Source organism: Leuciscus leuciscus, assembly GCF_965113295.1.
Source record: "Leuciscus leuciscus genome assembly, chromosome: 7".
In the NCBI taxonomy this organism is placed as follows: Eukaryota; Metazoa; Chordata; class Actinopteri; order Cypriniformes; family Leuciscidae; genus Leuciscus; species Leuciscus leuciscus.
The window spans coordinates 7468242-7491284 of record NC_138731.1 but is presented as its reverse complement, the minus strand read 5'-3'; the positions used below and the strand labels follow the sequence as shown (position 1 = coordinate 7491284).

At 38.3% G+C, this 23043-nt stretch overlaps 2 long non-coding RNA genes across 2 annotated transcripts in view; both read right to left on the bottom strand.

The window, feature by feature from the left end:
- Positions 1–23043, bottom strand: part of LOC309503510 — a 74287-nt gene that overhangs the window by 12212 nt on the left and 39032 nt on the right. The gene's annotated exons all lie outside the window — the stretch shown is intronic.
- On the bottom strand, positions 7487–9478 carry LOC309503509. The gene is made up of 4 exons (XR_014207674.1): positions 9340–9478; positions 8789–8845; positions 8365–8438; positions 7487–8274 (listed from the first exon to the last, which is right to left on the bottom strand). It is a non-coding gene; the product is annotated as an uncharacterized lncRNA (long non-coding RNA).

Below are 23043 nucleotides of genomic sequence, written 5' to 3'. Positions count from 1 at the left end.
GCATTAAGGTTACAAAGGTGTCTCTTGGCCATTTGGTCGTACGGGGATTTTAAGTCTGTGGAAAAAGGAGGGTCTTCTTTATTGATTATCTCTGTCATTACAAACCCTAGTTTGAGATAAGGTAAGCATGGGAGAGACGGTCAATTCAGCAATGTAGGCACCATGGATTCATTTTTACGAGACTCTAATGGCTCGGTGGGGAATCTCTGATCTTTGGAATGTGGTGGTGTGCTCATTTGATAGGCGTTGTTCATAGATAATCCTACAGTGTCTGCAGATTTTCTTACCCAGAACGCACAGTAAATGCAGATGCTCTGCACCACCGATCCCAAATGCAAATGTTTGTCAGCTTGTTTGGATGGCATTCACGATTGATTTTACTGGATTTGATTTGCATTGAATTTGGAAATACAATCCACTGGGTCTGTAAAACACCGAATATGAGAGAAAGCCAGATGATTACAGATACAAAGGTATATCAGAATGCCTTGAAAATATATTGCTATTTTTGAAGGGTTATAGTGGAACTAACTAAAAAGAATTGTATTTGTTTGTTGTTCATATGAGAGCCTAATCTGGGACCACTACTTTAACCAAACTAGGAAGCACATGAAAAAAACTTTCATGCCAGTTTTACCTGCCCACAGTTTCTTTCTAATTTAAAATACATTTATTTCATACTAAGTATACTACAACAAATCTATTAACATATTTACTGACATATTGCTTGAGACTTACTGATATGAATATTAAAATTAAACTTTATTTGGAGTACTTCTTTATTGCACAATGTACATTTCTTAAAGTGCCCCTATTATGTTTTTTCTTTATCACTTATTATGGTGTGTAATATAGCTGTTTGTGAATGCAAACGTTCCGCAAAGTTGTAAATTTGAAAATGCACGATAAATAAAGTTATTGTCTCCTAAAAGAAAGAATCGACTCTGAACCGCCTTTACAAGTCATTTGGGTTTCGATTTTCGAATCCTATTGCTTTACGGTACTACGTCATTAGGAGATACATTTGCATATAATTCCCACCAATGTTGTACGTTTTCTGCCCGCAAACAACTTGACCAGCCCACAACACATCACTTTACTGACGACTGCTTCTCAAGTTCAACGCGTGATTCACAAAACGCTTGCTGTAGAAAGATGGGTCAGTAACCAGTTTTTTTTGGACCAGCTTGCTCCTCAGAATCACAATCTGTAAGCATGAATAATTATTGATGTATATATTTCTACTGGGTGTTCAGAATACTTAGTTTTGTGTTTTATATTGTAACAGTCACCACCACAGGGTTTCTTTTAGTTCAATTGTGGGTGCTATTTTTTTCCTAGCCACTAGGGGGATACAAGAGGGCACATTGAGATAAAACAGGAAGCAGTAGAGTAAGTGCTAAGGTCTGTTTGATGCTTCCTCATGGTTGTTTGATTACTGGTTCCCAATCCTTGGGATGTAACTATTGCTCATCAGTTGTGGATACTGCTAAGTGCTTATGACCAAACACTCTGCTTATACTACTGAAGCACTCTTCTGATTCGTTTGCTGGAAAACCTTACGACTCACCAAACAACTAAGCGTTGGACAACCTTCTAATTCATCACTATCCACCTTTGCACCTATGTTCAAACTACAGATAAGACTGGTTTCTTTCATTTTCTGAACTGTTGGGGTTCGTGAGCCTCAGAGGACTGTGTTGGACATTTCGATATACCTACATGTATATACTAGCTCATGAATGAATTGTATCTCTGTATACAGGTGTATGTTTTGTGATTATATTGGGTTTTTGGATAATGAATGAATGAATGAATGAATGAATGAGTAAAGCTTTAAATATATGAAGAAAGAAACACTACACTTGTTTGTATAAGAGTTTATTTTAGATCTTTTCCAACTGAGACAAATTGAGCATTGCACACAAGGTGACTCCCCTTTTGAAAAGTAGCTTGACCAGTGCAAAGAAGCTGGGACTATTATAATATTGTGTAAGTTTCCGGTTAACTCACGTTATTACTGTCTTACTGAAATACTTCTGCTAATCAGTTGTGGGCCACTATTACCTAAAACTGCATCTATTAATGCAGATTGTCTGCCGTTCTTACTACTTTGAGTAAAGATAAAGGATGGAGCAAGATTTGTTTTACCAACGTTTATGTTACATCAGTCATTCGCGTTAGAGCTGGTCTGGCGTATGCACCGTTATTGATACAGTTCCCGCATATGCACCGCAATAAACTAGAAATATACGGGTTTGTTGGTGGACATACTCTCATTAATGCTGATGGTGAGGAAATACAGTTGAAACATCTCATAATGTGAGTAGTGTATCACTGAGAAACGTCCTGCTCAAGTTGTCCTTGTGATGAAGGTTCAGGTTGAATTACTAGTTCTTCCAATTTTCATCATCGGACTCGCGCTCAGATTGATATGGTAAAATCGACGTCATCGTTCATTACTGTCTTTAGTTTACAGTGTGTTCAATCGCTGAACTGTAGAAAGCCTCTGGATGGAATTGAAGTTTTTGTTTCCGACACGCGCTGTATACATTAGACCACAGTTTTTCACAATTTTTGTGTTCAGGCTCTTTTGGGCTGGCCTGAAATCATGGCTAGATGACACACTGGAGCCACTGAACTTGACCCCTCCCGTGACACTATAATAACTAGAGCATCAGTGGTTTGCTCAATCGCGAGTTTGAACCGACTATCTCCCCTTCTGACCTTCATCCTCCCGTCCCGCCGACATCTGGTGCCATCGTCAGATTCGTCCGCAGAGCATGCCCACCAATGAGTGTAAGTTTCCCACAAATGGCCGTAGTTTCGACACCGACCGCGAACACGCACCAGCATTTGAAAACAGAGAATACTGCTTATTTTTTCAAGATTTTGATTTTATTTACTTGGCTTTTTTATCATTCAAATTTGGCTGGGTGGTTAATAACACATTTTTCTGTGGTGTGACAAACTCGGAACACATATTTAATAATGCTTTACACATACTTTAAGTCATTTAGTTCATTTAAAATTGAAGTTGAAGTTTAAAAAGTTTAAAAGAGTTAAATTAAAATATTGTATTTTCTGCAGCCAAATTCCTCGAACACGTCCACACACGCAATCACATTCCGATATAAGAAATTATTATAATGCAATCATAGATCAATTATAGGAATCATGATTAATTCACCTCCCGAGTCCATATTGTGTCTATACTATCAGCGATTAAATCGCCTAAATTTAATTGCCTCACGCATCGCAATCACAGAAACATGGCGGAAAAAGATGCACATTTGCACTCATTCGCTGGTCAAAAACTATGAAGGTAATATGATGCCATAAAGAATCGCATGCGCAGGGTAAGATTTGTGAAAGTGTACATAAGATTGCAAGCGTAAATTAAATTTGCATGCGCAAGAGAAGATTTGTAAAGGTGTAAATCGCCTTTCAAGTGTAAGAAAAAAATATTTGCAGCATTTAACTGTTATTCGTAAGTGTAATTCATGTATTGTGAAGCTGCAGCTTCATGCTAACGCAAAATAAATAGGATCTGTATTCCTCTGACTTCCATTTTTTCGCGCTTACACTTTTGTATGGAGGCAGAATAGTCTCAATTATAATTCACACAAAAAACATGATTCACACATGCGTAGAAAATTTCACATGCATGAAACCTATCACGTACACACACACAAATTTCAGTGTGTAAAAAAAAAAAAAAAAAAAATCACAAAAAGCAACTCACATGTTGCTAAATAAAATTATATATTACATTTCACAAATGCAAAACACAATTCGGAGATATACAACTGTGCACAAAAACCTTTGAATGTTTAAAATGTACGAGTTTATCCTTGAATGTGCAAATCGTCATTCACGCTAGCCTGGTTAAAACCAGACCATTCTCAGTAGTAACTGAGTTATGGTCTGGCAAAGCTGCATTAATAACTCATTTCCAAAGGGGCGTCACCAACGGACGTCGCTCAAATGCACCTGGGCGCAAAACCAATCAGAGCGATCGTCATCGTGTAAAGCCATATGCTGCGTCCTAAGTTACACTACGCCATAAAAGTATGTACTCTTTTTGTGAAGAAAAGGTATTTACTTTTGAATGTGTAGCAAAAAAGTAGGCAAGCTTTGGGACATAATACTTCGTCATATTTATCAGACGGATCTGTCGCGTGCATCCTGTCACGTAAACTGCCCTGTCAATCATCTTGTCACAGTTAAAATCCTCTATTAAATCTAATTTAATTTCCTACCGTTTCGGAGAGAAATGTAGTAGCACATTCATCTGCCAGTGGGTCTTTCATGGAGACTGTCCTCATTTGTTTGCAATTTGAATATAATAATGCATTTAAAAGTTGATGCGCTTCACAAACGGACGTCGCTCAAATGCCTCTGGGCACAATTGGATAGACCTAAAACCAATCAGAGCGATCGTCATCGTGTAAAGACCGCCTCAACGTTTCTGATTGGTGCCACGATTTCTAGGCCATGGAAATGGGCTTGAATGAGCTCTTTGCCAGACTACTTCTCGAGCAAATCTAAATTTGCCGGAAGTTGTCTGGGTTTTCCCAGGCTACATTCACGTGTGAATCACCTTGGATTTGTGTGTGTGTGTGTTTTTGAGACTTTCCTGGCAGAGCTCTCCTCCTATACAGATGAGTCATACTCTTTAGCCAATCAGATTTAAGCTTATCAATCAACCAATCAGTATCACGTGAGGGCGGGCCTATCTGCATGTTACATCATCAGCTTTCTACCAGTTCATGGCTGAGCAGAGGTATGTGCAGTTGATCGTTCATTTCTGTGTTAACTGAAGTTAAAGAAGTTAGAGATCAGTTGAAGCAATAGTTTATGAACTATTAACTGATGTAAGCAAGTGCTGTGGTAATCAGATATCCCATATCGTGTCAAAAATGAAGAATGATGTTTGATTTGTTGTGCTGCAGGTACAGACAGCTCTCACAGCTTCAACAATCACGCTAATGACTGCAAAACAATCAATACCCACCCTAGCTCTCTTAGCACTGGCCTCATCGAGATTGTTCTTTAAATAGTGAATAGACCTATTTTAATGAGCACCCATTGTTTTGCCATTTGTGCAATTTTTGTATGTTAAATGATTAAACACTTGTTGTTTCCCTGCATTTTTCAGGATTACTCACCTTTGGAATGACATCTGGATAGCAGTCACAAACATCTTAATTCATGTTGTTTCTTTATTCTCTTATATATATATATATATATATATATATATATATATATATATAATTTTTTTTTATTTTTTTTTTATTAAAGTCTTAGTTGGTAACACTTTACAATATTTTTTCATTTGTTAACATTAGTTTATATTAACTAATAATGAACTGCACGTATACAGCATTTATTAATTTTTTGTTACAGTTTTTTTCAATTGTTTACACGCAATTTTGAAAACTGGGTTCTTTTTTTCAAAATATAATCACAATTATCCAAACACCACACTCAATTTGCATAATTCCTAGATTGTTTGCAAAATGACACACTTCAGTCAAAACATGTACACATATTTGTGAAAATGCTATTAGTTTTCATTTAACCAACACAGTCCTCAATTATCAGACACTATTGCAGCCAGTTTTACACTGCTGTGATAAATAAAAAAACACATTTGTAAAAAAACAAATTTTAGGAAATGGCATGTGCTAGATTTTTGGCCAGACATTATGTAAGGGATAATTTAGATAAAAAAAATAAAATAAAAAATAGTGACAAACCCACAACATTCTTCATGATTAGTTTGAGATATAGGGAGAATGTACACAAATAGGTCTACTATAAACTTACCAAGCACTGCACAACACTGATGCTGCAGACTGAATATTTCAAGTATTTATTTCAATACTTACAGTATTTCTTACCAGTTATCAGTTACAGTAATCAACCAACAATTAAATCAATGAAACAAATAAAATCTGTAGACAAATAAAAATTACTGCATGAAGTACATACACTTTGACTCTGAAGAAAAACTACTGAAAAAGTTTATTTGTATTAAATTAATTTCATGTTGTTACTATGGTTACCACCATTAACTTCTATTATAATAAACAAACTGAACCAAATACAAAATAAGAATTGTTTATTACATTTTTTAGATCCATTTTAATACACTTCCATGCACTTGGATAAAAAAAACTAGTAATAGATTAATATCAATGAATACACACAAAAAAAATTATAATAGTATAATACATAAGTAACATGAATAATCAACCATGTGTATACAATAGTCACACAAGAAAAGACATCTCAACAAAATGCATGGAAAAAACATGTTCCAAGTAATAAATCAATGTAAAAAATTCAAATTTTGACTAATTAAAAATGTCCATCTTCACTTAATTTTAAAACATGTGTTTCAGTTCACTTAAAGGTAGGGTAGGTAATCCTGTTCAGAAACACTTTTTTTTATACTGGGTGAAATGGTCCTTCCATCCTGATAGTAGTCAATACATTATGTGTTTAGAAAAAGGAATGAAAAAAATCAGACCTCTGTAGCAGCTGCAGGACAGTAAAAACTCTGACCAATCACTGCCATTCGGTGCGAATGTAAAGAACCAATCAGATGCCTTCATGTCTCGTGCCCGCCCCGAGCCCCACTGCGCGCGCTGCCCGGCGTGCACTCATCACATGTCACCGTTCCCGGAAATATTCAGCTCAAAGCACCTGCATATGCAGTCAGCGAAGGCAAACAAGGCAAAAACTACTTCCTCGGACCCTGCCCGCGCTCTTGAACGACCTCCTCTGCTTCGCCCTCAACCCCGGACCTGTCCTCGAACCGACGATGCGGTACTTGTCTCCGGACTCGGAGTGTACGTTAGTCTTCATTAGAGTCAACAATGTTTTCATCATGGAAACTCTTACATGCAAAACACCGTATATGTTATGAATCTTACACGAAATTCATCTTCATCACAGTGTAACTGATGGTAATGGAAAAACGTGTATCAATGCAACCTGTTTTTAGTTTTGCCTTATAAATATAGCTCGTTACCGAATGAAACTTTACCATTATCGATATGCTAGCTTGATAGTGAGTACTAAAAGAAATCTTATTTGTTTATATTCATAGTGATAAAGTTAGGTATTTTATTACATGTGATTCTGACATGATGTCACTGTATGTACTGCGCTCCTTCCTCTCCACTCGTCTCAGGTAATAAATGCGTCTTGTTCCAGCCTGAGCGTTTGGCGTCGCGCGTTCATGTGTTTTGGGGGCGTGGCTTTGGAAGGAGCTCAGAAGGGAGGGGGTGGAGTGAATGGAAATAATGAGCTGTGTTTATTGCAGATTAAAAGGTCTACAGTCACTCGATTTTTATATTTTCTTTTTCAGAGTACTACATTTTAATTATGTATTGGTATATAAAGACAGTTTAAACAAATTTGGAATGTTTTTTTTTTAGAAAAATGATCACCTACCCTGCCTTTAAGTCTGACGCCACTGTTTCCAAGTCCAAAAGCTCTATCAGATGCCAAAAACAAACAACAAACAGTGCTAATATACACTCATTGTGCTGTAATATTCCTGAAAATTATGATCCTAACCTTTATCTCTATTCCAAAATCTCAGATGGTTAGTTATCCATAAAATGTTGAATCATAAAATGTTGAAGTCTGGGATGCTGTTAGACTGGAGACTGAAATGTACACTATGGCTTTTGAAAAACTTAAATGTGTGACTTGAATCAACAGTTCCCATAAATGGTTGTTGAGTATTCTCAATATCTAGAAACAAGATAGAGAAAGTAGAAGTAGAGGTTTCGACCCGGAAACAGTATTCCTTATGTCACAACCAGCAGAAAACATTTTCCATTTTAACAGAGTTAAGGTGCAGTAAAATTATCTGTTGTTCTGTGAATGTTCACTGGTGAATTCAGTCATTTCAATAAGAATCCACACGATCGGCAATTTTGTGTGGTGCTTCATACATTACGTCACTACACTGCTGACAATGGTCAATGGACCTTTTTTGCCTGCGTAATTTCACGAAATTCACAAATGTGATGCACCTTTACTCACTGCAACATAAAATGCAATCAATTATAAAATCTTCACAAGGGACACGTGAGGTACTTAACGAGTTAGAAAAGTGAAAAGGTGCATCAGCTTCCTTTTCTGTTTGTTTTTCCTCTTTTCTGGTGGATGGTCCAGGCACTTCAGTGATTTTCAGGTCTACAGGAGGATTTTTATTCTTGATCAAACTTGTATTTCAGCTTACCGAGATCCCTGCAAAGTACAAAATGTACTGTTAGTAAGGTTATTAAAGTGATAGTTGTGAAATTTAAATAATTTCCTCAGCCTTGTGACGTTCCAAACCTGTTTGACTTTCTGTCTGTGGAACCCGAAACCAGATCTCAGGCATAATGCAACCCGTCACCATTTCATTATCACTGCATGAAACACAAGCATAAAAAAATTGTGTAATTCATTCACACCATTCTTATGTACACTTGTCTAGTTCAATTCAATGCAACAATTTATGTAAAAATGGTTAAGCTCCAAAAATGTCCCAGAAAAAATCCTAAAAATAATCAATGAGTTCACAACTCATGTGTAATGGGTTGTGTTGTAAGTCTTATGAAGCCATATAATAGCTTTTTCCTTTTTTTTGTCGAAAAAGACTAAACTTGAAGTTATAATTCAGTATAACTGATTAAAATAGTACACAGTCAAACAATACAATTTCAAGCAGAGAAAGTTCACAGTAATAAAGTACGTGCATGTGGTGTAGGTAACTTACTGTAATTCAATGTTGCCTCTGAAATGTTCAGATTATTTTAGAAATGTACTGGTTGTTCTGGGGAAACAAAAGAACAAAGCTGATTATTCACAACATAATATTTATTTGACAAGTAACGTTAAATGGCTTTAAAATGGTATTTGAGAGAATGAGGGCACCTGTAGTAAGTAAAGCTAGGCTAAACAAAAACAGACCAAACTATATTAACCTGCTTTTGTTATTCATAACAAACGCCAATGAGGACAGGAATCAGTTAAATTAGTTAGGCTATTATCAGCAATTTGAAGACACAGTTTTACAGAATATGTTGAATTGAATGACTAAATCAATCTAAGACAATAAGTCAATAATTTCCATTTGTTCATTAACTTACAACGTAGTTAGCATCGCGGCTAAAACCTTCATACCAGATACTATGCAATAAACGAGTGGTAAACACTGTAAAAACGTAGTAATGTATAATCAATTTAGTTTATATAACGTTATATATATGTGTGTTTGAATATAGAGAGTAGACTCTGTATTTATATTTATTTGGCGAGTTTACGAACCTTGTAAAGGAGAGCCGAACAAACGGCGGAAGCTTTGATGAGAGGAGCCGTTACCCGATGACGTGGTCCAGCTGAGCTTTGTTGCGCGCGAGCAGCGCGAGCATCACTGAAGCGACGACAGCAGAGGAATAGCCGCAGTACGGTGTACATTTTAGGACATCCTCAGACCTCAGACATATGAAGACAAGGCATCATGCCTCAGACTAAAAGGCTTCAGTCATTGGACAAAACGGCATCGCGCCTCAGACTGAAAAGCTTCAGGTCTCAGGAAAAACAATGTCAGGTGTCAGGTGAGGTCTCGTACAATTAGGCATCAGACGAAACAGCCTCAGACGAAACGGACTCAGACTAAAAGGCATCAGACGAAACGGACTCAGACTAAAAGGCATCAAGGCCTCGGACGAAACGGACTCAGATGGAGTTTGGAGATTCGCATTGCCCCGCCCCATGTGACATCACATGTACGCGGTTCATAGCTCGAAAGAACGCTTTACTTGATACATTTCTAAAGTCTCTAAGGTTGATTAAAAACCAGAAAAGTGACAATGTGATAATGTTTCCTCTGTGTATGTCTTTTATTTATTTATGTATTTTATATAATGTGAAGCTTTACATATACTTGATATAATTTAATTCCTGTAGAAGTTATATGTCCTTTATATCCGCTTGTTATCTTATACATATTCAATAAAAGTAAAAGAAAAAAAAAAACGCTTTACGATAGTTTGCCAACATACAAGCTATAGTTGAAATATGTCATCTAACTTTTTAAACGTGCAAATAAAACTCGTGAAATGCATGTTCTCTTCTGCATACAGCATAATTAGTGTAACATTTAATTAAAGCATATATATATAGGCTATATATTATATGCTTTAATTAAATGTTAAAACATGCACTCGCGAAATGCATGTTCTCTTCAACATAATATATACAGTACAGGCCAAAAGTTTGGAAACATTACTATTTTTAATGTTTTTGAAAGAAGTTTCTTCTGCTCATCAAGCCTGCATTTATTTGATCAAAATGTAATATTGTGATATATTACAATTTAAAATAATTGGTTTTAAATTTATTATACTTTAAATTATCATTTATTTCTGTGATGCAAAGCTGAATTTTCAGCATTATTACTCCAGTCTTCAGTGTCACATGTGACATACAGTCCATCACATGATCCTTTAGAAATCATTCTAATATTCTGATTTATTATGAGTGTTGGAAACAGTTCTGCTGCCTAATATATTTGATGAATAAAAGGTTAAAAAGAACTGCATTTATAAAAAAAATTTAAAAAAAATGTATAATATAAATCTTCTGAACAGGGGCGGATCTAGAAAAAATATTTATGGTGTAGCGAGAGGGGTGCAGGGATTTTTGAGGGGTGGCAACATATGGCAGACGTATATATACTGAATTTAATCACAGTTAAATTTAGGCCATAACCTGCTTCTTTACTATCACTTTTGATCAATTTAACACATCCTTGCTGAATAAAAGTATTGATTTATTTCAAAAAAAGAAAGAAAAAAAATTACTGACCCCAAATTACTGACCAGTGTATATTGTTGTTACAAAAGATTTATATTTTTAAAATATTTGCTGCTTTTTTTTTTTTTTTTTACGTTTTATTCATCAAAGTATCCTAAAAAAGTATCACAGGTTATGAAAAAATATTTAGCAGCAGAACTGTTTCCAACTTTGATAATGAATCATCATATTAGAATGATTTCTAAAGGATCATGTGACAGACTGGAGTAATGATCCTGAAAATTCAGCTTTGCATCACAGAAATAAATGATAATTTAAAGTATAATAAATTAAAAACCAATTATTTTAAATTTGTTTCTGTATTTTTGATCAAATAAATGCAGGCTTGATGAGCAGAAGAAACTTCTTTCAAAAACATTCTCTCTGTCCTAGCATGTATCCCATATATCCCAAAAAAATAAAAAATAAATTGTATATGTTTAAAAATCTTTGGCCTGTATATATATATATATAAAAATATATGTATGCTATGTATATATTATATGCTTTAATTAAATGTTAAAACAGTGTTAAAATCACTGCTTAAAATCCCTGCTTTATTGAAATGTTACACTAATTAAGTTGTTTACAGAAGAGAAGATGCATTTCGCAAGTTTTATTTGCACATTTAAAAACTTAGATGCCATATTTCAACTAGCTAGTTTGTATGTTGGCAAACTATCATGGAGTTAAAGCATTCTTTCGAGCTATGAACCGCGTACATGTGACGTCATATGGGGCGGGGCAATACGAATCTCCAAACTCCCTCTGAGTCCGTTTCGTCTGATGCCTTTTGGTCTGAGTCCGTTTCGTCCGATGCCTTTATGTCTGATGCCTTTATGTCTGATGCCTTTATGTCTGATGCCTTTATGTCTGAGTCCGTTTTGTCTGATGCCTTTTAGTCTGAGTCCGTTTTGTCTGATGCCTTTTAGTCTGAGTCCGTTTCGTCTGATGCCTTTTTGTCTGATGCCTTTTCGTCCGATGCCTTTTAGTCTGATGCCTTTTTGTCTGATGCCTTTATGTCTGATGCCTTTTTGTCTGAGGCTGTTTCGTCTGATGCCTAATTGTACGAGACCTGACACCTGACATTGTTTTTCCTGAGACCTGAAGCTTTTCAGTCTGAGGCGCGATGCCGTTTTGTCCAATGACTGAAGCCTTTTAGTCTGAGGCATGATGCCTTGTCTTCATATGTCTGAGGTCTGAGGATGTCCTAAAATGTACACCGTACTGCAGTTTCGTGACAGAATAAAACGTTTATCCTCCTGGTTCTTCTTCTTCAAATAATAATTTATGAAGAAGTAGGTAAAAATTATTCTTTTATTACTATTATTTATTCAATAATAATTAATTAATTCTTATTATTAATATTATTATAATTTAGTATTGTTGTTTAAGGTTTAAATTAATCAATAAAATAGGCCTATAGATACTAAATAAATGTAAGCTACCCAGGTGAAAAAGACGTAGGCTACTGTTAAATGTATTAAAAATGCATTAAAGTATATTTGTATTGTAGGCCTACTAAAAACACACTCAAGTACATTTTTAATTGTACGTCTTTTTCACCTGGGTATGTATACTGAATCAAACTTAAGTAGCCTATAATAATAATAATAGGATAATAATAATCTCATTCTGGCCTCACTGAACCATTGGGTTCCTCCAGATGCTGGCTTTAACATAAGAGATCTTCCAGGAACCACTTAAATGCTAAAAGATCTTCCAATAACCCTTTTAACGCATTCAAGTTCCTCTATTTTCCCCCAAAGCACTTCGAGGTCTCATAGTAATGAAAAGGTGACTCCAGAACCTCTGAACTAAATACAAAGTGCTTAAAGAATCCCATAAGTTCCAGCAAGAACCTCAAAGATGTCAATGCTCCTCCAGTAACCCTACTATAGGAGAAAGAGCTTTGAGGCACCTAAATTACATTTTGAAGTTCCTTGAGTATCCGACAGGATATTTGAGGCTCCTTTAGTTTTTACAGTGTATGACAATCTCGTGCAATCTGTCAAGAAATGCAAGTATTAGATTTGCATTAGAGGACCCCATTTTGTGTAATAGCAGCGCAAAGGGTGATGTTACCCCCTCGCTGCCCTGGCACATTGGTGATTGCCCTGTGTCCAATTACATTTCTCCCTCTTCTTGTTTTCGCAAGGTTAAATCCAGCCTCATCCACATATATAAATTCATGTTGAATTTCTGCAGCATTCATTTGCAAGACTCTCTGAAACACAATAAAAGACAATAGGATGCTATTCAATATCTTTTGCACAGTTTTTTTTTGTGCCAGAACATTATGAGCAGTGCACAATACCACACCATAGTAAGATGAACAATACATACCTCCACATACTCATTGCGCAGATGTTTCACTCTCTCTGAATTTCTGTCAAATGGTACCCGATACAGTTGCTTCATGTATATTTGATTTTTCTTGAGGATTCGACCTAATGTTGACAGAGACTCGTTGGATGTTATTGAAAATCTGGTCGTCATTGATGATATTGGCTTGGATTTCTCGCAGCCTGATACAATTATTGGTCAAAACCATGTTCACAATGGCGGCCTCTTGTGCACGAGTGAACATAGCGCCCCTTCCACCTTGGTGTCCTCGACCCTCAATCCTATGTAAAAAAATATATAAAAAAATACACATGCAGCCTACTGTCAAATGTCACAGTAAACAATATTGATGATAAGTACAGCAAGCTTCAGTTTCAATGTACTGTGTGGTTAGCTTACCTGTTTTCTCGATGAAATGTTTTCATATTTCATATGTTACAAGAACAGCCTTTTTCCACCTTAGAAACATTGCTAAGCTACGTAATATGCTTTCTGCTCTGATGCTGAAAAGTTAGTTCATGCATTCATGACCTCGAGACTAGATTACTGTAATGCTTTATTAGCTGGTTGTCCTGCATCCTCAATAAACAAGCTACAGTTAGTCCAAAATGCAGCTGCTAGAGTTCTTACTAGGTCAAGAAAATATGATCATATAACACCAATTCTATCATCTCTACACTGGTTACCTATTAAGTTCCGTATCAGTTACAAAGTATTACTAATGACCTATAAAGCCCTAAATGGTTTAGCTCCTGGGTATTTAACGGAACTTCTATCGCCCTACAATCCATTGTGCTCTTTAAGATCACTAAATTCGAGGCTTCTGGTCATTCCTAGGATATCTAAGACCACTAAAGGAGGGAGGGTGTTTTCACATTTAGCTCCTAAACTCTGGAATGGCCTTCCTGATATTGTTCGAGGCTCAGATTCGCTGTCCCAGTTTAAAACTAGATTAAAGACGCATCTCTTTAGCCAAGCATTCACATAATACTTACCTTTTATACTACAGTTGAATCAGATTGAATGCATTAATATTATGAACAGCAGCTACGCTAATTATTTCCCATCTGCCTTTCTGTCGTTATCTCGGGACGCTAGTCCCGAGGTAAATAGAGTTAATCAGCTCCAGTTTGTATCCAGCCTCTCATGGAAACTTCAGATGCCCCAACACCCGTGCAGAGACGACTCGAAACCCGTGCGGAGACGACTCCACGCCCGTGAGGAGACGACTCCACGCCGGCGATATGTTATGCCCTAAATTAATGCATGATTAACTAACTGTATTTTTCTATATACATTTCTGAAATGCACTTTCTGTAAAGCTGCTTTGAGACAATATGTATTGTGAAAAGCGCTATACAAATAAATTTGAATTGAATTGAATTGAAATGTCCGAATTACTGACACAACAGTATTTCTGCTGAGATTTGGTTGAACTCTTTGTCCAGCTTCCATCAGTGTCAGTCCATGGTTGATAACATGGTCAATAAGTGTTGCACGGATTTCTTGAGTCAAATTTGGTCCTCGTCGTTGTTCAGGTTCTATCAACTCTTCAAGTCCTTCTCTACCTCTTCCTCTACCTAGGCCTCTTCCTCTATCTCCTTCACCTCCTCTACCTAGGCCTCTTCCTCCACCTCCTTCTCCTCTTCCTCTACCTAGGCCTCTTCCTCTACCTCCTTCTCCTCCTCTACCTAGGCCTCTTCCTCTACCTCCTTCTCCTCTTCCTCTACCTAGGCCTCTTCCTCTACCTCCTTCTCCTCCTCTACCTAGGCCTCTTCCTCTGCCTTCTTCTCCTCCTCTACCTAGGCCTCTTTCTCTATCTCCTTCTCCTCTTCCTCCACCTAGGCCTCTTCCTCTACCTCCTTCTACTCTTCCTCTACCTAGGCCTCTTCCTCTACCTTCTTCTACTCTTCCTCTACCTAGGCCTCTTCCTCTGCCTTCTTCTCCTCCTCTACCTAGGCCTCTTCCTCTATCTCCTTCTCCTCTTCCTCCACCTAGGCCTCTTCCTCTATCTCCTTCTCCTCTTCCTCCACCTAGGCCTCTTCCTCTACCTCCTTCTACTCTTCCTCTACCTAGGCCTCTTCCTCTACCTCCTTCTACTCTTCCTCTACCTAGGCCTCTTCCTCTGCCTTCTTCTCCTCCTCTACCTAGGCCTCTTTCTCTATCTCCTTCTCCTCTTCCTCCACATAGGCCTCTTCCTCTATCTCCTTCTCCTCTATCTCCTTCTCCTCTTCCTCCACCTAGGCCTCTTCCTCTACCTCCTTCTACTCTTCCTCTACCTAGGCCTCTTCCTCTACCTCCTTCTACTCTTCCTCTACCTAGGCCTCTTCCTCTGCCTTCTTCTCCTCCTCTACCTAGGCCTCTTTCTCTATCTCCTTCTCCTCTTCCTCCACCTAGGCCTCTTCCTCTATCTCCTTCTCCTCTTCCTCCACCTAGGCCTCTTCCTCTACCTCCTTCTACTCTTCCTCTACCTAGGCCTCTTCCTCTACCTCCTTCTACTCTTCCTCGAGTCATTGTTGCCTCAGTCTGGTTGATGGGTTTGTGAGGAGAGTGCTGTACTTTGAAAGTTAATCAATATATTACATTTAAATAACCAAAATGTATTTTTCACTACTTAGTCTATTATTTTTAGTTGTTGTTGTGTCTTTTTGTTTTTGTAAAATCTTTGCACTTTTGGTGACTTACAGAGACAAACATACAGAGAGCTGAAGATCCACTTGAATAGTGGAGAATGCAGAAACAAGTCTACTAAGTACTGTCTAAAAGGAGAAATAGACTCAGCCCCAACACTGTGAAACAACTTTTATTTCTTAATAAAAATAATTTAAAACTTTATCACCTTTCTGTCATTCCTACAGTTACATAAGCACTATCAGTAAAAAGTGTCATAAGCACATTTAATAACAGATGATCCTATCAGACAATGTCCTTATTCATTATGTGTGTGTGCAGAGAGAGAGAGAGAGAAAGAGAGAAGGCCTACATTAAATCTTATTGAATCATATAAGCTTATATTATATTTTATTGTCACATTTTAATTGGAAAACGGATTTATTTAATGAACAAATCAAACACAAACATTTAAGGCTTTTATTTGTACACATAACATTGAGAGTGTGTTGTGGTTGCTTCATCTGCCAGAGCTTCTAACACAGGCTTCTGGCTGCTTTATTTGAAATAAGCACCAGATGGCGCTGTTCTCGACACTCTCAAAGCTTTGAATCTTTTCCCGGAACAGTCAGGGGAAAGCCTCAGTGATTCATGAGGCTTCATTTCCCCATCCCTACCTCTCTGAGCTCCCCCTCTCATTCTCACTCTTCTTCTTCTTCTTCTTCTTCTTCTTCTTCTTCTTCTTCCATTTTTGTTGAAGACAGGTGAACTCACCTGCTGCCTTTTATAGCACACCTGAGTGCTGCATTTTCAAATTAGCACATGTGTGCTTCCACACCTGGTGGATGTGATTATCCAATTTGTTCATTAGTGTGGTCATTGGCAATCCGGGGCTTTGTAATGACAAGGAAGTAACCTCACAATCCTTATCTGTGTCTAAGGTGTGTAGAGTTTTACAAATCACTGTGTGTAATGTTTTGCAAAAAGGGTGAAGCAGACATTGCGTGTAATGTTGTGCAAATCTGTGGAGGTGTTTTGCTCATTGGAGTAGAATTTTGCAAATTGTGTGGACATTTTTATTTTAGTGTGTAAACAATCGTAACAAACTGTAATGTTAATTTCAACATTTACTAATACTTAACATTAGTTAATACACTTTGAACTAACAATGAACAGCTGTATTTTTAACTAACATTAACAAAGATTAACAAACACAGCAACAAATGTATTGCTCATGGTTAGTTAATACATTAACTAATGTTAACTAATGAACCTTATTGTAAAGTGTTACCAATATATTCAACATTCATTTCCTTATGTTTTGTGCTGTATTATCATCTCAAGGTTTTTAGTGTCACAGGACAATGTTGTGAAGCATTAATTTTACTTTGCCTAGTAAAACAGGCAAATCTGATTTGACTCTATTCAAATACCATTACTTAATCTCCCTCGTCCTCTGTCTTCACCTCTTGTACTATAGGTTTTTACTATTTTAAATATCAGACCAAAATCTGATATGTCCTAACAGAGAGGTCTGCTGACGACTGGATTGAACACAATTCATTTGTTAACTTTTCACTTGATGTGTTGCACTCATATTTATATACTTTATAAGCAAAGAAGACTGACTGGATCTCACAACTCTGGAAGAGGCGCATATTTCTCTGTACTGAATGTTGTGCTTAATACTTAAGATTGTCAGTTCATGATCTTCAAATGTAACAGGAACATTAATTATGATCAAGTCATTTTATATATATTTTATTCCCAAAGGATTCGGAAACTTTCAAATTAATAAAACGTGTACATCAAATGTAATGATGTCTTTGAATCTTTTAATTCTGACAAGAACATTTAATAATGCATGAATAGCAGGGCTTTATTCCTGTACATTTAGTCCGCAGGAGACAAATTAATACAGTAACAATGCATCACTTTCAACCTCTTGTTGAAACAACTGTCAAAATGGATGGCTTGCTGTCAAAATGGACTGTTTTGAAAGAATTACAGTAGGAATGGTATGATCACATAAAACATACTCGGTTACTAACGTAACCTCGGTTCTCTCTAGAGAGGGAACGAGTACTTGCGTAATATCTTACGCTAGGGGGAAAACCTCTTTTCCTCGAGATATTGAAGCCAAAAATGATCCTTAATTTTGCAATAATGTAAAACGCATTGCAGCATTTACATTTACATTTTTACATTTATTCATTTAGCTGACGCTTTTTATCCAAAGCGACTTACAATTGCTATATATGTCAGAGGTCGCACGCCTCTGGAGCAACTAGGGGTTAAGTGTCTTGCTCAGGGACACATTGGTGTCTCACAGTGGATTCGAACCCGGGTCTCTCACACCAAAGGCATGTGTCTTATCCACTGCGCCACTACCACCCCTGCAGCAGCATGCACACATGGGCAAGACAGCTCGCGCGCCCATTGGCTGCTCTGCGGCAACTGACAGGGGGAAACGCATAGAGTGGGCAGCGGGGCCAGACGTGGGCCAGCGCATCCCTGCTCTTGGAGAAAAATTCCCGACAGTGAGCGTTCTCTTGAGACGCAAATAGGTCTATTTCGCTCTGCCAAATGTCCTCCATAGCAGTTTGACTGTCTGTGGGTGTAAAGACCATTCTCCTACCGGAAGATAGTTTCTGGACAGTCTGTCTGGTCCCATATTCAGGTGGCCGGGCACATGCGCTGCTCTGAGCGAGCGCAGATTGTGCTGAGCCCAGACCAGGAGGCGTTCCGTCAGCCTGTGAAGGGTTCTGGATCTGATACCTCCTTGGTGATTTATATAAGCCAACACTGACATGTTGTCCGAACGGACCAGGACGTGGTGTCCTCGCGTCAGCGCGTTATCTACTGCCAACATTTCGAGGCAGTTTATGTGCAGAAGCTTCTCCCGTTCTGACCATCGGCCGAAGAACGGTCTGCCCTCGAGCAGCGCTCCCCATCCCGAGGTGGATGCATCTGTAGTCACCACCCTCACACTCGGGGAAGTCCCCAGGCTTACACCTGATCGGTGCCAGTCGTTTGCTTTCCAAGGTTTCAGAGCTGCGATGCATTTCTGATTGACCTTGAGACGAAGCAGACCGGAAGCCCACGCTCGGCACGGCACTCACGCTTTCAGCCAGAACTGTAGCGGGCGCATGCGAAGCAAGCCCAGCTGAAGTACTGATGATGCTGAGGCCATGAAACCTAGCATCCTCTGAAATTTCTTGAGCGGGACAGATGCGCCGTAGCGGAAAGAGCTCGCTGCGCGCTGAACATCTAGTACGCGCTGTGGTGACAGTCGCGCTATCATAGACAGCGAGTCCAGTTCTGTTCCCAGAAAAGATATTATCTGCCTGGGGGACAGAGAACTCTTCGCCCAATTGACTCTGAGACCCAGATTCTCGAGGTGATCGAGTAAAATGGTCCTGTGCTCTATGAGCACCGAGTGAGATTGAGCTAGAATCAGCCAATCGTCCAAGTAGTGCAATACTCGCATGCCCTGTAGTCTGAGGGGTGCGAGCGCTGCGTCCATGCACATCGTAAATGTACGGGGTGCTAGGGACAAGCCAAACGGTAGGACTGTGTACTGATATGCCTGGCCCTCGAAGGCGAATCTCAAATATCGCCTGTGATGTGACGCTATCTGTATTTGAAAATATGCGTCTTTCAGATCTATTGACACAAACCAATCTCCTCGGCGAATCTGCGCGAGGATTTTTCTGGTTGTGAGCATTCTGAACTGTCGCTTCGCAAGCACTCTGTTCAGTTGCCTTAGATCTAGTATGGGTCTGAGACCCCTGTCTTTTTCGGTACCAGGGAGTATCTGCTGTATAGCCCTCCTTCGCTCTGAGAGATAAGGGCTCTATGGCCCCTTTGCTCAACAGTTTCGAAATTTTGGCTCGAAGTAGGTGTGCTACTTCTGTTTTTACCGTGGTTTTGACGCGCAGTCTCGGAGAAGGATGCCAGGTGACTCCTCAGAGTCACCATAGGCAGTAACTAGCTCACAGTGAGGGCAGTCGCCGTCAGCGAGCGCGAGAGCTGCGTGTCCTCAGGAAAGGGGCGTCTTGAAAAAGACGCCCGGCTCTTTTAGTGCAATGAGAGTGTGTGTCGCGGCGGCGAACACACACATACACAAAACACAGTAGCAGAGAAAAGGATATGTACGCCGGAAAGAGTGAGCAGGAACGGCGACTGAAGGCGGCGAGTTGTCGACCAGCAGCTTCAGATGCAGCACTAATCCTGCTGAGTGCTTCTATCAGACGGCGCGGCTTCTTCCTCTTGGGATCCAGCGATGCGTGAGCTTCGCTGAAGAGATGAAAAACTGACCAAACCAGCCTCTAGGGGCCGTATTTATAGCCCCAGCCCCACCCGCTTTTGGCGGGACATGACGTAGTGGGCGCGAAGCACCCTCATTGGTTCTGACGTCATGAGGGGCCTCTATCGATAGGCTGGTGCAGTTGCCGCAGAGCAGCCAATGGGCGCGCGAGCTGTCTCGCCCATGTCTGCATGCTGCTGCAATACGTTTTACATTATTGCAAAATTAAGGATAATTTTTGGCTTCAATATCTCGAGGAAAAGAGGTTTTCCCCCTAGCGTAAGATATAACGCAAGTACGAGAGAACCTCTCGTAAGAGAACTACATAATATATGCAGTTTACAACAAAACAGATGTCTCCATATGCACGTCATTACATACATTATCATCAGTTGAATGTGTGGTGGATAGGATATGAAAATCCATCAATACAAAAAATAAGTGTTTATGTTCACATGTGGACTAAACAGCAGTTATTGCTATAGCTATTGCTTCAACTGATCTCGAACTTCTTTAACTTCAATAAACACACAGAAATGAACGAGCCAAAAGCATTGCAGGCCTGTGAACAGCAATTTGTTCAGGAAATTGTTGAGTCAGGAACTGCAAAACAGATTCATTGTGTAAAATCAAACTTTGTGTAAAAAAAAAAATTAACTGTTGCAAATGTCTAAATGACTTGTTGTGTTGTGTACATGGGGCAAAAAAGTTCCCGAAATAACCCGATTTGTACAGTTGCGTTTTTCTTTTACCTGCGCTTCCAGTTTTGGCACGAGACTCTCACTCACTGAGTTTTGCGAGTGAGGGCGGGTCCACCTTCTTCATGTAGCCAATCAGATGAGCTTCTCGATGACTCTCGATTTACTCTTATCTGATTGGTTCAACAAACACGCCAGTCACCAGAACACACCTTTATCTTCATTTTGCTCAGAAACGTTCTCGTTGCCGAAATGGTACTTTTAATGCACACATACATGTTAAATAAATAAACAAATAGATCATGATTGCTTAATAGCCTGTGCACCATTAGGCTGACTATATGAGTCCATACTGAATTTCGAGCTGGTGTGTTAAGAAAGAAAATTTAGCATCTGCACTACTGCATTCATAATTTCATCTGTCTACTGATTGGGAGGATTCCAGAGTTACTATTATTATTTTACTCAAATGAGTTACAATAATATTTTTTCTCTTTAACATGTATTTTAAGAGCATCTCTAAATGATGCACCATTTATCACCTGCAATGCCATCGTGTAACCACTAGATGGCTGTATAGCCCTAAATATAAACATATCAAGATGCTGTGTATTCCCTGGTTGCTGGGTTTGTATTCAGACATAATTAGTTACTTTTTGTCAAAGTTGAGTTTATGTTGATTTAGCTACATAAAATAGTTTGATCAGTCACACGTAAGTAATCTCCAATCAGAAGCAATATTGACAGTGCCACCAAGACAAAATTTCAAAATATATAATTGAGTGTTAAATACCATGAACAGAGACATGATGTGAAACACTGCATCAGAATGGTATTATTACATAAAGAATGGGTATTAAATGTTTTGATTGTAAAGTTTAACATCTGCTCAGTGGCTTAACAGATTATATAATATATAAAATACTCTGTGTTCGGGCCAATTACCAAGATCAGAGCCCTCTCCCCAGACAGCACGCCAAATACATTAACCAATTTAATCTATCCGACTTATTTGTAAGTGTGAACTCGTGAAAAGTCATTTAGACATTTGCAACAGTTTATTTTTTTTACACAAAGTTTGATTTTACGCTATTAATCTGTTTTGCAGTTCCTGACTCTGTTGCTTTCGGTTGCAAATTGCTGTTCACAGGCCTGCAATGCTTTTGGCTGTATTTGTGCGCAAAAACCGTGCCAAAAGTGTAAGCGCGTAAAAATGGAAGTCAGAGGAATACAGATCCTATTTATTTTGCGTTAGCATGAAGCTGCAGCTTCACAATACATGAATTACACTTACGAATAACAGTTAAATGCTGCAAATATTTTTTACTTACACTTGAAAGGCAATTTACACCTTTACAAATCTTCGCTTGCGCATGCAAATTTAATTTACGCTTGCAATCTTATGTACACTTTCACAAATCTTACCCTGCGCATGTGATTCTTTATGGCATCATATTACCTTCATAAAAAAAAAAAAAAAAACATAACTGCATTTAAGTTTGACTTTTGTAAAATGTTAACCATATATTGATAAGTAATACAACAACATAGCCTATAATTTGTTTTTACCACCGGAAAATCATAAGCACAGGTGCGCCCCCGTGCTGTTTCGCACTGGAACTCCTGGAGTGATCCTCGTCACCTAGGTAACATATATTTCTAAGAAATCTATTCTTGGATTTATGATTGCTGATACACTTAATTTATTAACATTTAATCATGTTATAGTAATAATATTAATTATGGTTAATTTAAGGCTGTTAATATGCACGTAATCGCTATCTAGCAAATTTGTTAATCTATATTCAATACTCTCCGCTCGTCTTCACATGTATACATGTAAATGTAGTAAAACATGTTTTTTTAGGGCTAAAGGAGCCCTGAAACCCTGTATATCTATATTATCTATATTATTATTATTATGGTTGTTATTACAGTTTTTCTCAATTGCTTAAACACTATAACCAGGCTTTTGAACTAAAATTTCAAAACCATAATGCCATTTATCAAAAAGCACACCCATTTCACTAAACTATAAACACTATTCCCTGTTTTGACACATGAGTCAGATTTGTTGAACTGTCACTGCAAAACTCTACACACAAATCTCTTCATTTCTCATTGCCTAGACCATGTTGTCATGTATAAAGCACTAGTATTCAATATTGTTCACTCAAGTCAGCACAGCTTCAGCTCAGTTAGCACACAATT